This window comes from Eutrema salsugineum, unplaced genomic scaffold, assembly GCF_000478725.1.
Source record: "Eutrema salsugineum unplaced genomic scaffold, Eutsalg1_0 scaffold_8, whole genome shotgun sequence".
Lineage (NCBI taxonomy): Eukaryota > Viridiplantae > Streptophyta > Magnoliopsida > Brassicales > Brassicaceae > Eutrema > Eutrema salsugineum.
In genome coordinates this window covers 11,641,653-11,652,397 of record NW_006256414.1, presented here as the reverse complement: position 1 = coordinate 11,652,397, position 10,745 = coordinate 11,641,653, and the positions used below count along the sequence as shown (strand labels likewise).

Below are 10,745 nucleotides of genomic sequence, written 5' to 3'. Positions count from 1 at the left end.
ACCGTTGGAATGTCTCCAAACCAAGTGCCTTTGAAAGCTGGTTGATTCTTCTATAAGTTGTCCAATTTTGAGGGTGATTAGACGGTGAGAAGGTCTTCGTCTCTCCATGAGAGTTCTGACGGTCTGCATTTATCCAAAAGAGTCTTTTTGTTCCATTTTGTGCCTCTTTATCCCAAATTACCTGAAAAGTCTTTTAAAATCCGGAAACATAGAAATCCTTTGAAAACCTTTGAAAATGGAGTAAAAACACCTGTAAAAGATATTAAAGTGATCCCTAAAAATGGTCAAAATCCGGTGTTATCAACTTCCCCAGACTTAGTCTTTTGTTTGTTCTCAAACAAAACAAAGGCTAAATCTCGGTGAGAGGTTTGAAAACGCAGGAACTAAACAAAATCTCAGAGACCAAACTTCTAGACCAATATCGATCAGTGTGCATCAATCGGGAATAGCATAGAAAATTCTCACTAGCAATACCGGCATAACTAGTCCGTTAATCCGTCATGTTGAAATCTATGCACTAAGATTTAACTTCCAGTCAACTAGCTCTTAACATTCATTAAAAATCTCGGTGGTTCTCATCAAAGAAAGTCTAGGCAAGGAAATCTAGGCTAGGTGTCAAAAAGGTTATTCTAGGGGTGAGGCTTAAAGTGTTTACGGGTTACCTGAAGATCTGAAGGATGCATGATATTATGCAAAACCGCAAGAGTGAGTGAAGCTGTTTGTATCCACAGTTTTCAGTCACTTTCTTCTTGCCATAGATTATTGGTCTTCTTCCTCAGCTTCTCTCCTAACTCCCCCAGACTTAGATTTTTGTAAATCTTTCAAAACCATAGCTCCTTAAACGAATAGTGGTTGCTTATTGCTCCACAAATTTCGACAATCTAAGACTCATTAGGCTTTTTGTCTCCCTTTCTTTTTCATTCGTTTTTTTTTTTTTTGAAGAAAGGGAACACCTTTAGATATAGAGTCTTAGAGAGCACGAAATTACCAGTTAATATCTATCTTGTAAAGCTTCATGATGTTTCTGATACTCTTCCTTCCCAGTTCCATTCAGACTCCTTTGTGAGTGACTGAAAACTGCGTCGCTCCTCTTCTTTCCGACGTTTTTGCACATATCTGCTGATATAAACTAAAGAGAGAATGCATGAGGATTGAAAACAAGGATTTCAGGTTTAGGGTATGGTACCAGATAAAGATAACTGGTCATCTAGGACGACAAAGAGTGGTAAAAGTGAAGGTAAAAGATGTCCTAGATGTGTATGTCGATGCCTGCCTAAAATCAATGATGAGAAAATTAGATGTCAATATTAAGGTCAAATAAAATGAGCTAGTATATCCTGTCAGAAAGAATCTCCATGAATAGAAGTCCTCTGGTGGGAGTTCGTAGTGCAAGTACTCTAGCTACCGCCTAGTCTAGTGCTAACCACAAATGAGCTATCATGCATAGTGTAGAAGTATGCAGGTCTAAATCATCATAGTTTTGTGTCAAACATTCCTGAAAAATACTTAATGTCGAATAGGTTACATATTAAAATTTAAAAGTACTTGAAATTTAAAAGCGAAGGCAGGAAAATGATTAGTACGGATAGACATCCTCCCCCAGACTTAAATCACAATGTCCCCAGTGTGAAAAAGTTGGTGAGAAGATGGTGAATGAAAGCGAAATAAAATAAGATAAAAAAAGAGAAAATGATGATAGAACCGTGATGGTAGTGAAGTGACGATCAATCACTCATCCTCTGATGTGTCATCTGCGAACTGGTGCTGCTCCTGTAGGAAGGTGACAACGCGCTCAAAGCGTCATCCCTGTCTCTCAACTCTGCGCTCCAGATCGGAATGAGTGTGCGATGATGTAGATGATGAGGTGTGGCCGGTCGAAACAGATGGCTGAAAGTGAGCACGGGCCGCGGCTGCATCACGCTTTGCCTTGGCCACTATGTATTGGCCAATGGTGAATGGTAGCCGAGGTACAGATGGCAGAAAATCATCAGGTTCCGGAGTCCATCGTGGACGTCCTCCGTTACACAATTTCGGGATAGATGCTGAAGGCATGCTGACTCGGTGCTCCTCAGTGCCAGTGCAATACTTGTAACCAAACCTGTCTGGATCGAAAGCGACACGAGAGATAGTGTGATCGCGAGAGAGATAAAGTAGGTCATACCAGACATCGGGAAGTGGATCATCAGATGAGAAATCGAATCCTACAGCCTGTAGTATCGCTGTAATAGCACTCCCGTAAGCTGGAGTAGCGTCCTCGCAACCATGTAAATCATGCTTCACCTTTACCATATTCTGCGCTATGATCCAGGCAAAGCAGGCAAGTCGTGGATCGTCCATAAATGGAATCTGAAGTGTAATGAGCTCAGTCTTCAAAAAACCTCCCATGTTGGCTCTAGAGAAGATCGTGTGTGCTAAGAGTTTGTGCACAACTCTCACTGCTGGATGAGTAAGAAGGGCTGACTTCGATCTCCCGCTATCATAGACTCCATGACCCATCTCTCTCCACAGGTTAAGATCAGGTTCATCTTCAAGGTAAATGCCATCAGTGTATGGAAGCTTAAGAGCTTCACAAACCTCAGAAATGGTGACAGAGTAAGGCTGTCCGCGGATAGAGAATGACAAGATGCCATCTGATGCTCTGGGGTTCCTCCTCTTCGTGTGGTGGAGTGTAATAGTCGCTAAGAACTCACGGACTAGCTCAGGATAAGTCGGAAGGTTCAGCTCCATGTAGGGTCTCAGCTTAAGTGCATCGATGTACCAGATCACATCCTCTCTGATTCCAAGCATCTCAAGTGTATGATAATCAATGCAAGGTGTGGGTTTGATGTTCAGCTTCTTGAAACGTCTTGCATAGTCCACTCTCGGGTTTGTCTCCCTGCCAATATATCGAATCTGTGGTGGCTCGGGAGCTGCTCGTGTTTCTCTTGAATGCTGGAGCAATCTCATCACATAGTTTCTTCTTCTCGTTCTGGCTTGGTTCAGCATGTACTCTCCTAGAGTAGCATCATCGGGAATGTCCTCAGAGCTGCCACCAGTGCGACGGCTTCTTTGGGATCTGGTTTGTTCCATTTTTCTGCAAAACGAAATGATTCTTGGAAAAAGAGTGAATATGGATGCTGATTTTAACACATTAAGATCTGTTATACTAATACTAGTATAAAGAGATTAATTAAAACCATTGGCAAGCAGAATCGATATTGAATCAGAGAATTCAAGTAGTTCATGACTAAATTTGGATTTTTGATGTTCTTAACATGGAAATCTTCTAAAAATCGGTTTTGATGAGCAATTTCCATGTAAATTCTAAAGATTACCCAATACTAATCACTAATCACACAAGACTCATTCAAATTCATCAATTTTGCTGTTCCAAATTCGATTTTATGAAGCATGTAGAATCCAAATTTCAAAAATCTCAATTTCTCTTAACCTTAAAAACGAGTTTTAGATAACCTAAAAGGATAATCTATTGTTCTTAAGCTATTTCCACCATCAATAAACAGCGATTTGGGCTTTTTAAGAAAACCCTAAGTTCTGAAATCAATTAAAAATGGCGAGTTTGAGGTTCATACCTTCCTGGAAAAAGAGATTTGATGGCAGAATTGAAATCAGCTTGGAAAAAGAGTGAGGTTTGATCCAAGAATCTTTTAAAAAGCTTAAGAATTGAAAAATGTGTTCTTTCTCCTAAATCTCCAAGTCTTTTGGAAGAGAAGAGAAGAAAGAGTTTTGATCCAAAAAGTTTGTTTCTTTTCTTTAAAAAGCGTTTTTGTAGCAAAAACGGAAAATTTCTGGAAATTTTTAAGTTTACGGGAACTTACCTTTCTTGTTTGCACGTTAGGAAAGTTTAAAACTTACGGAGGATCTTTACGGGTTTTACCGGGAATATTTCGGGAAACACCGTGAATCACCGGAAATCACCAGGCAACACCGGGAAAACACCAAGTAACACCGGGAATCACCAGGCAACACCGGGAATCACCAGGAAACACCGGAAACCTTTTGCAAAAGGCGGAAATCCGAGTCTCTGCCTCAACGACCAACGGCCGCGGTCAGCAGACGCGCGACCGCGGTGATCGAGGGCTCGCCGCGGTCACATTCACGGTGCCACGGTCGATGCTTCCTTGGCCGCGGGTCAGTCGGTCGCGACCGCGGCTCCTCCTCCTGCGGCCTTCGTCCAACTTTCAGGTCTTTGCCGGGCCGAGTAGCTAAAAACCTACCTTTTCTTCTTAGTTTTTCTAATTTTCTGAATTTTTTTGTGTTTTTGTTTTATAAAATACCTGAAACTTAAAAGAAAAAGAAAGCATAAATTGTAAAAAGGAAAAGAAAACTAAAAGAAAGAGTACCTAAATGGGTTGCCTCCCATTAAGCGCTTTTGTTTTAAGTCGTTTAGCTCGACGCAGGCATGAAGAATCAGGTTGGTTTGAATGGCACTCCCTTTGATGTGCCTTTATCACTTCCGGTCGTTGGAGGTTTTGCTTCTTCTCCTTGAGGAGCCGTCTTCTTACCTTTACTCTTCTTTCGGACTTTAATATTGTTTAAAACCCTTTTTGTGTTTTCGATCAGCTCCTGGATTTGGTCCTCACTGGTTTCTGTTGCATCTGGTGGAATGATGATCTTGATCTTTGCAAAAGCTTTCGGCTTCTCCTTTTCTTTCTCTTTTGGCCTGTTTTCTTTGCTTGGAAAATCGTCTAAGATAGTCGGATAGTATCTTCTGCGATCCACATTGAGGAAAACAGCATGCCGGTTTGCGTGATCGATTACTGCTCCTACTGTAGCTAGGAATGGTCTCCGGAAAATGAGTGGCCTCTCCTTGTCTTTATCCATCTCTAGGACTTGGAAATCTGCTGGAACAATCTTATCTCCCACTAGAACTTATAGATCATGAATCGCCCCTTCAGTATCTTTTTGAGATGAATCTCCAAAGATAACCTTAACCGTCGATGTCCTTAAGGTTTTTATGCCCAATTTTTTGGCAAATGTCTTAGACATGATGTTGACATTGGCTCCGGAATCGCACAGGCAGTCTGTAAACTTGATTCCTGAAATGAAACATTATATTAGAAAAAAAAACATCCCGGATCATCGGCTTTTGTAAGCCTTTGAAATGGTATTCGTTCAGGTACCTTAAACGGTGGTTGCTTGGGATCGATATCCTTGTACAGTGGTACAAAGATTGGGGTTTCTTCTTTCTTTCCATCGGTTCTGGCCTCTTCTTCGGGCAATGTGGTTATGGCGTTGCAAAACTTCTTAGGGTTATCTTCAACTCTTCCTAGAAGAACTCCACTTTGCCTCTTCATAGAGTCGGCTGTTTGGGCGACTTGCAAGTCTAGCTTTTTGACGTGCAAAGATAAAGATTCAAACTTACCGTTCAGATCATTGTACATGCAGTCAACTTTCACGTTCACGTCTTTAGATGCTTTTTCGTTTGTCATAACGAGCTGCTGGATGGACTGTTCAAGTCTACCGATTTGTGAAGCGAGCTGGTTCGTCGTGACTCCCTGCTGTTGTACAAATTGATTGTTAAAACCCATACCTTGGTAGTTATATGGCTGTCACGGTTGATATGGTACTATTCCTCCGAAGTTTCCACCTTGAAACTTGTTTTGGAAGGATTTTTGCTGAGGTGGGTAGTACTGATCTTGAGGATTCTCCACATTTGGATTGCGGTAAGAGAGATTGTTGTAATTTGCATTCCGGAAGTTGTTGTTGTTACCATTGTTGGAGCGATTTTGATATGGCACCAGTGCTCCTACATAGTTCACATCTTCTTCTTGAAAGGCTTGATTAATGTGATCGATATCACTAGGTCCTTCATCTTCTGCGCCATTGTTGGTCTCACAAGCATGGATTGGGCGATTGTTGCTCTTCAGAAGCTGGCTCACCATGTTCTTCAACTCGGTTATCTCCTTGTTGTCTGTTCCGGCTTGCTTCATCGATCGATCGTATTCGGGACAATCATTGCTATTGGCTTGAGCCAAATTTTCGATGAGGGCTCTTCCTTGGGGTATCGTCTTTTGTCCAAAATCTCCATTGCTAGCTGTATCAAGTGAAAGTTTGTATTTTGGTTGCAAACCTCGGTAAAATGTGCTCAGCAGGCTTGATCCATGAAATCCATGGTGAGGGCAATCACGTTCATACTCCTTAAAACGCTCCCAGGCTTCATAGAAAGATTCAGTTGGCCCTTGTTGAAAGTTTGAGATCTTTGTTCCGACCTTGACTTAGTGTAGAAGTGGTTCAGGAAAGCAGTTTTACATTCTTCCCAATTAGTAATCGATCCTGCAGGCAAAGATTTCAACCAACGGTGAGGTTTATCTGCTAATGAAAAAGGGAACAACTTACACTTTAAATAGTCTGGTGAAACTTGATTTGTTCTCATCATGCTGCAAATTTCTTCAAAGAGCTCAATATGGTCCATTGGATGCTCATAAGGAACTCCATGGAATTAGTTTTGCTTCACCAATGAGATGATTTGAGGCTTGACTTCAAACTCATTCTGGTTCGGAAATGGTACTTGAATTGCAGATCGATTCTGAAAATTTTGAGTAGGTGCATCAAAATCAGCTATGCGATGGTTCCGGGCTTGTCTTCGGTGTTGATTTGCTTGCTGAACAGGGCGGTTAATGCGTCCATTCGGCTGCACTCCTTGGTATTCACCATCGGCTGCATTGATGGGTGCTTCAAGGTCTTCACGTTCTTCTCTCTCGCGATTCTGGTGGTTTCTTGGAGGAACCTCATCCTCCTCTTCATTCTGTCGAGCATGATCACCTCCTCTGTGATCATTCTCTTCGTTTTCTCCATGTTCGGACCCGTCTTGGTCCATATTTAAATTTCGATTAATAGGATCTCCAGGCTGGTCGTCGTTGGCCATTCCTTGCGTTCGTCTAAGTCTTCGAAGTTCTCTTTCGTGTTTGTCTATCTCGTCTAGAATTGGAATATCTCCTGCAGGTCTACGCCTGGTATTCATGCAATTCAGAGAAAAACAAAAGAAGGGAAAGATAGTTCAGAAAAACTTTAAGAAAGAACAAGAGATCAGGTGTCTAGAACAGAAGTTAAAACAAGAAAAATAGCAAAAGGCAGCGAAACAAATCCCCGGCAACGGCACCAAAAACTTGATGTCGTGTCAACTGCGTGAGGGAACAAGTTTTACCCTTAACAAAACAAATGAAAGCCGCAAGTGCACAGCTAATCAGTTGTAGTATTTAGGGATCGAATCCACAGAGATTTGTGTGTCTGGTATTCTTCTACGGTTTTTAACTTTATGTCTAGACTAGATTGGTTTTAAAGGTTGGTTGTTTGTCACGAATTAAACTAAAACAAAAGAAAGCAAATAAATCTATCCTAAAAAGCAAGTATAGAAATCGAATGAAAGGCTAACAAAGCAAGTAAAATATCGAATGAAAGACTAGTAAAGCAAGTAAAATATCGAATGAAAGACTAGTAAAGCAAGTAAAATATCAAACTATGGGAATTGAAATGCAGGTTTAAGTAAGCAAATAAAATCGATGGAATTGTAAACTATGGCTAAAAACGCTGAGCTTTTGGGAACTCTAAGGGATCATAATCGGTTTTGACACTAGGGTAAATAGATTGGGATTGACGGATATCGATATATAGGGTTGTAGAGCTAGAGTACGGCGGTATGACTACGTCACTGTCGTGATCATAACCAACTGTTTCTCGCAACCCTGACCAGTAGGTTTCCATTCTGGCCCTGGAAGGGAGAGAACGCAAGAGCTGCACAAGACTCGTCAATACTCACGATCTCGCCGCAGGTAGGTTTCCACTCCTACGGAAAAATCGCCTGTTTCATTCTAGGGCTGATACTTAATGAAAACTTTCGCAACACTAACTATCTAGATCAGATACTAGGTGATCAATCAAGCATACATGCAATAAGAACAAGAATAAACAGAGAACAGGTCGAAATCCCAGATCTATAAACCTAGATGTCTTAATCGTTTATGAGAGCCCCTTTCGGGAACCCTAAGCCCAACTCGGGATCTACTCAGACATGGCTGAGGTCGACATCATCATCGGTTTTAATAAAAGTAATGAAAACAGTAAAGAAAAGAGATAAAGAAAGATTCTCTATTGAAGAACTCGGACTTGAACAATCTTCTACAAAAATCTCATAAAAACGGCTAAAGGAAAAGGGTTTCTGTAAAGTATGAATGGTTCTCCCTAAAAACGACCTAAATGACATGTATTTATAGTCTCCAATACTCCATAGTCTCTAGGGTTCCGAAATTGAGGCTGAGAATGACTTTGGACTTCAGATACATGGGCTTTAATTCGGAGCTTGATTGCTGTGGTCGAGAGTGTCGTGACCGCGGGGATTGGTTGGTTGGCCGCGGTCGGGAAGCTTCTGACCGCGGGAAATAGGTTGTTGGCCGCGGTCGCGTGACTTGCTGGCCGACTTCGAGTGGCTCCGGGGCTAATGGAATATCTTGAGATCCAACCGTTGGAATGTCTCCAAACCAAGTGCATTTGAAACCTGGTTGATTCTTCTATAAATTGTCCAATTTTGAGGGTGATCAGACGGTGAGAAGGTTTTCGTCTCTCCATGAGAGTTCTGACGGTCTGCATTTATCCAAAAGAATCTTTTTGTTCCATTTTGGGCCTCTTTATCCCAAATTACCTGAAAAGTCTTTTAAAATCCAGAAACATAGAAATCCTTTGAAAACCTTTGAAAATGGAGTAAAAACACCTGTAAAAGATATTAAAGTGATCCATAAAAATGGTCAAAATCCGGTGTTATCACCCGCAAACATCCACTATGAAGAGGGAGGCAGATCTGAGACAAAACCAAGGGGAGGATCCATCGAGAGTCTCCAGCGTCAGCCCTTGAGGAGGCATCACCGGACCAAGTCCTCAATAGACACGGCTATGCAGAGGGCTCCCGCCTTCTACCACTGAAAAAATGAAGAAGCCTCACCAGAGAAAAAACACGGCTCACCACTAAATCAGCTCTAAAAACCAAGCCAAACCATGGAACAAAGCGCTAGGGCAAAAAAAGAAAACACAGGACAAGCCCTCTCGTGACACTGGCGAGGAGCACTGAGAGCCGGAGAAGCAAAATGAAAATGAGAAAGAAAAGAGAAAATATCTTTTTGGAGAGAGAGGAGAGAGAAATGCTTAATTATTTTTAATTTTATTTTTATGAATGACCATATTATATCTGAATTGTTTATGAGTTTAATGTTTGTATTATCTTTTTGTAAGTGCCAAAAGAGTCAAATTTTGGCTTCTTATTTGTACGAAAGACTATACTATGTCTAAATTATTTATGAGTTTAATGTTTGTTTAATCTTATATAAGTGCACAATGAGTCAAAGTTCTGCTCGTTTTTTGTAATGTTTAACAAAAAAAAGGATACATGTACTTTCATTATGAAGGTCAGACAGTCGTTTGTGTTAATTTTGTATTAAATCTGCATCTCAATAGTCTACGTTAAGTCTGTGTGGACATAAAGGCATCTCCAAGAGAGATTTCATTTTTGAAGATCCACAAACTTCAAATTTGAAGTTTTAGATGTTTTTCTCCAAGAGTGACACTTCAAAATAAATTTCAAAAACTTTCTATTTTGCATTATAATCTTTACTTTTCAGCATAATTAGCTAAACTCATTAAATAATATAAATAACTATAAAACATACATTAAAGAAGATACAAATAATATTAATTTATTAAACATCATTAATATTATTTATTAAATATCATTAATATTATAAAAAGAACACACAAACATAATCAGAAATAACAAAATATAATACTAAATTATTCACTGACATTATTTCCGTAATACTCTCATATATGATCAATCAATGCATTTCGAAGTGATAAATGTGCTTATTTATTTTCTATCTGTAGACTACGAACTAAAAATTGTTGAAATCGGGTATTCTCATTGATTGTCATTTCAATTGTTGCCTCTGGTGCTGCTCTTGCGTCTCTAATCAGTGCGGTTTTATCACGTTCATCTCAATTATCATGTTATGCGTTATAATGCATGCTGTCATTATATAATGCAAAACCTCTGTTTCCAATAACGCAATGATCCAGCTATGATAGCAAACTTGGATTGTAAAACTCCAAATGCGCGTTCAACATCTTTTCGGCATGCTTCTTGTCTTAATAAATCTGTATAATAATATTATGTTATATTTATGTGTTTTTGTGATTTACTTTTTTGTAATATTTTTATGTGATGTTTTAGTTTGAAGTTGTTTTTTAATTTTGTATTTAGAAATTACAATTATATAAATATATATGAAATCATTATCAGACATATTATAAAATTAAAATGATAAACAAATATAACTAAAGTCATTATTTATAAAGATAGTTAATTATAAGGACAACATGCAAAAGAAAAGATAAATCTTTAAATCTTTAAAACTTCAAATATATAGTGTCACTGTTCAGATTTTCAAAATTTGAAGATTTGAAGTCTCTCTTAAAGTGCATAAAACTTTAAATTTGAAGATATGATGTGTCTCTTGGGAATGTTCTAAAGGTAGCATTGATATTTTAAAAACTAATATTTTGAATTACACCTGCAAAGGCACAAGGGTAGTGCTAATATTTTGGAAAAAATATACAATTTTCACCAAAATGATACCCTCTTCAAATTAGTTCGTCAGTTTGTACAATTGTAGATCATTTTTCACACACACAAAACAACTCAAGTTCATGAATTGAGAGAATTAAATATTACTGCGGGAGATTTGGATGCACGAGGAAAG

At 39.4% G+C, this 10,745-nt stretch overlaps 1 non-coding gene across 1 annotated transcript; it reads left to right on the top strand.

Moving 5' to 3' along the window:
- The first annotated feature begins 6,108 nt into the window (after window positions 1-6,108).
- On the top strand, window positions 6,109-6,215 carry LOC112082282. Its single transcript, XR_002896938.1, has one exon. It is a non-coding gene; the product is annotated as a small nucleolar RNA R71 (small nucleolar RNA).
- The last annotated feature ends 4,530 nt before the right edge of the window (window positions 6,216-10,745 follow it).